The sequence below is a fragment of the Enoplosus armatus genome, chromosome 20, assembly GCF_043641665.1.
Source record: "Enoplosus armatus isolate fEnoArm2 chromosome 20, fEnoArm2.hap1, whole genome shotgun sequence".
In the NCBI taxonomy this organism is placed as follows: Eukaryota; Metazoa; Chordata; class Actinopteri; order Centrarchiformes; family Enoplosidae; genus Enoplosus; species Enoplosus armatus.
The window spans coordinates 19,599,117-19,603,112 of record NC_092199.1 but is presented as its reverse complement, the minus strand read 5'-3'; the positions used below and the strand labels follow the sequence as shown (position 1 = coordinate 19,603,112).

The 3,996-nt window shown below is 46.4% G+C and overlaps 1 pseudogene; it reads right to left on the bottom strand.

The window, feature by feature from the left end:
* Positions 1–445: 445 nt before the first annotated feature.
* LOC139303679 (uncharacterized) lies at positions 446–3,658 on the bottom strand (annotated as a pseudogene).
* Between the last annotated feature and the right edge of the window lie 338 nt (positions 3,659–3,996).

Here is a 3,996-nt window from a genome sequence, read left to right as displayed (position 1 = left end):
ACTTAGTATTTCCCTGCCTGTTCAGATTTAAAAAGTACAATGCAGAATTTTTGCTTGGAAAGCTACAATAATTAATAATAGATAGTCAAGGGTTTCTTCACCTTTTATAGTAGCTACATGTTCATTGCATTACATTTATTTAGCTGACGCTTTTATATAAAGCGACTTACAAGTGCATTTCAACCATGCGGATACAATCCAAAAATTACAAGAATCATCAAGTAGCCGACATCAACTTCATCAAATATGCTGACCGGCTTCAAGTGCTACATTTAGAAACCGCAAGAGATAGAGAAAGAGTTTTTTGTTTTTTTTCATTTCATGGGCCAAGTTGCCGTCTGAAAAGATGAGTTTTAAGTCTGCAATGGGAGATGTGTAGAGTTCCTGCTGTCCTGATGTCAATGGGGAGCTTGTTACAGCATTGTGGAGCCAGGACTGCTAACAATCATGCTTTGTTAAGCTGGTCCTCCTTATAGTGAGGGAGTAGTAAACCAATTGGCAGTAGCAGAGCGTAGTGGACGGGGTGGGGTGTATGGTATGACCATGTCCTGGATGTAGGATTGGAGTCATTAGCAGCGTGGTAGGCAAGTACCAGTGTCATTGATTGGATTCGAGCAGCCACCGGTAGCCAGTGCAGGTGCGGAGGAGCGGTATAGTGTAGGAGAACTTGGTTAGGTTGAAGACCAACCGAGCTACTGCATTGTGGATGAGCTCTAGTGGTCATAAGGCACATGCAGGCACACCAGCCTGGAGCGAGTTACAGTAGTCTAGGCGTGAGCTGACAAGGGCCTGGACCAGAATCTGCGCTGCCTCCTGGATAAGGAACGGATGTATCCTCCTGATGTTGTGGAGGATGAATCTGCCGGAGCGGGTTGTCGCAGCGATGTTGGCAGTAAGGGACAGTTGGTCATTCAGTGTCATACCCAGATTCCTTGTCTTCCGAGCCGGGGATGTCACAGAGTTCTCAATGATAATAGAGAGTTTGTGGATGGGAGATAACTTCCCTGGAAAGAAGAGCAGTTCAGTCTGGTCGATGTTGAGCTTCAGGGGGAGAGCAGACATCCACTGAGACACGTCAGCCAGACACGCAGAGATTCGTGCTGCCACGTTTCATACCAGTGAAAAGACAGAATTAGTTGAGTGTCATCTGCATAGCTGTGGTAGAAAAAGCCATCTGAGTGAATAACAGGGCCAAGTGACTTGATGTAAAGAGAAACAAGGAAGGGACCCAGAACAGAACCCTGAGAGTACCCAGTGGTCAGGCTACAAGGTTCGGACACAGATTCCCTCCAAGTTACCCTGTAAGTAAGGAAGGACGTGAAAAAGGTGCGGAGCCTGAGACTCCTAGTTCTCGATGAAGTGGATAAAGAAAGGAAGTAGGTCAGGAACAATAGATTGGAAAAGGTGAGAGGGGATAGGGTCAAGAGGGCAGGTGGCTGGGCGGTGCTAAGTAACCAGGTATGGTACCTTGTTGGGAGAGAAAAGGAGATGAAGAGGTGGATATAGGACAGGTGGTGGCAGCAGGTGGTTGGGGGAAATGAGGAGCGTATGCCGTCTATCTTTTTTACAAAGTAGCTAACAAAGCCGCTCGGCGGAAGAAGGGAGGAGGGAGGCGGGGGAGTGGGGGGGTCAACGAGGATGGAGAAGATAGAAAAAAGTTTTTTGGGGGTTGGAGGAGGAAGATTGAATTTTGGATGGCAAGAAAGAGCTTTTAGCTGCGGATAAGGAGCCCGGAGAAAGAGGGGGGGGGAGATTGATTGTCAAGGAGGTCCTCGGAGCTACAGTGTGTTGGTCAGACTTGCTTTAGGTAGAAATCGCTCAAGCAGATAAATAATAACACTTTTCATTCTAACTCAGTACACATGTGGCTGTGGTGTAAATAGCAGTCACCCAAAGGGGAGCCATTAGTGTGCACAGAGTGGGGATAGTGGGAGCGGCGATATACAGTGTCAGTGCCACCCCGCCCTCACTGAAACAATCTGTTCAGCTCTTTGCCGTAACAGAATGGTTTTCTTCAATGGGCAAGGGCTCTCTCAGAATCAGAGCGGCACTGTAACCACGCAGACGATCACTTCCACAGCTAATTTAATTCAAGTTGTCCTGTTATCATGTGGTGATCGTGCACCTCCATTAAGGACATAACTACTGGGGGAAGTTTCTGCAGTGGGTCTGCTCCCTATTCCTCTGCCCTTCACACAACAGTCAGAATGACATGCCACACGGGGGGACTGCTTAAAGGGTAGGAAAGGAGGTGATACTGATTTGTCACGACCGATGCAGTATCCACCTCATTTCCAGCTGTGCAGCAGCTGAGCACCACACACCGGTCTCCATGTTCATGCATGGAGCCGCTCCTGTGACTGTATTTAATGCTGCGCACCAGTGACTCATGAATATGGAACCGTAAATAGGAAGTAACTGGTGCTGCCGCGGTCGGCACTGCGGCCTCACAGCGAGTGGGTTCTGGGATATTCGAATAACACAAACACTTCGGGGACCTAAAGCTTCAGCAGCAAGCTGCAATCTGCATCCGTTTCTTAACAACTTGCATTAAATCGAACCTCCGAACTGCATGGAGCTGTTCTGCTTTCATCAGATGTCATGCATCCTTCCCACTAACTTGCCTTGTGTGCAAACATGGCAGAGACAGGCAGATTTCTTCAATTTGTTGGTGTCGAAAACTGGAAGGAATGATAGAAATAATGTATTTTTTTTTTTTTGGTGTATTGTGTGATATAGACTGATGTGACGTTGCTGATCGGGAGCTGAGTAGAAAATGTGTTGTCAGTTGTCACCAGGCATTCTGCAAAATGTTGGAAATGTAGAGAAGGCAAGAAAGTGGATGCTAGGGGTTAGTGATAGTAATAAACTTAGTAAATAAGGTCAAAATAACCACGTAGAGACGGCTATTCTAATGTTTAAATACCCCCGGGAGCTCAGGTACTTTGTACAGCTGTATACTGTAAATTCTCAAATAGTAGTCAGGACCTCTACTTATCTCAACAGCTGTTTCTTTGAAACAGGCTTTTATTAGAGACGGGCCTTTGTTCCTTTCCTTGTTTTATAAGTATACCATAATTGTCGTAAGAGGGTTCACCGCTATCTGATCTGCCCCCGTTTTAATTTGATGGTGATACCGATTGATGAAACCCCAGCATTGCCTCCTTGTTAACTTGCCGTCTGCGACACACTTTGGATAATGTGCGCCACCAGAGTCATGTCATACTCTTAGCTTCTTTTCTCTCTCTGTCTCTCTCGTCTTGCCACTAATTGCCAGTTTCTTTTTTTTTTGTTGTTTTTTCTGTCGCTGCTAAGCTACTGTCAGTGAAACTCATTGCACATTAAAAGCCTTCCTGCAGGTCAAAAGGCGTCATCCCTCCGGCTCCTGATGGGATTTTAAAGGGGAACTCCACCGATTTCAAACATCAAAGTCCGTTAACGGGTGTTGGGGAGTACTACTGCTTATGTTGGAAAAAGTTGTATAAAGCCTTTTTTTTTTTGTGTGTCCAGAGGGAGCTGTGTGAAGTCTGATAAATTGCCTCAAGGGATGTCAGCGTCGGTTTGGGCTGAAGACCACAAGTTTGGAAATGAAACAAAATCTGGGGGTCTGCAGTTAGAGAGACGCGAGCTTACCAGACCTCTGAGGCCCGCTCCTCATCTCTGCTCGAGGCTGATGGCTCGAGGCTACGTTATCCGCTGCTAGCGGTTGACAGATCGTCTCCAGTCGAAACAAACTCTCAAACTCGGCCTGAGTTGCATTGTGGGTAATGTAGGCGGCTTTTTTTGGGGGGGGGGCGAAGGGAGAATAATGCGTGGAATAAAGAAAGACGATCTCTCTGGTCTCTCTCTCTCTTTTTTTTTTTTTGTTTGTTTAAAAACTCTCCATCATCTGACGTTGTTATAGGAGTGCAATGCTAAATTGGCGGGGTACTTTAATGTGGAACGAATGCAGGAAGTGTTCAGTTTCATTGATGGTAACCTGACAGCGCTCACAAA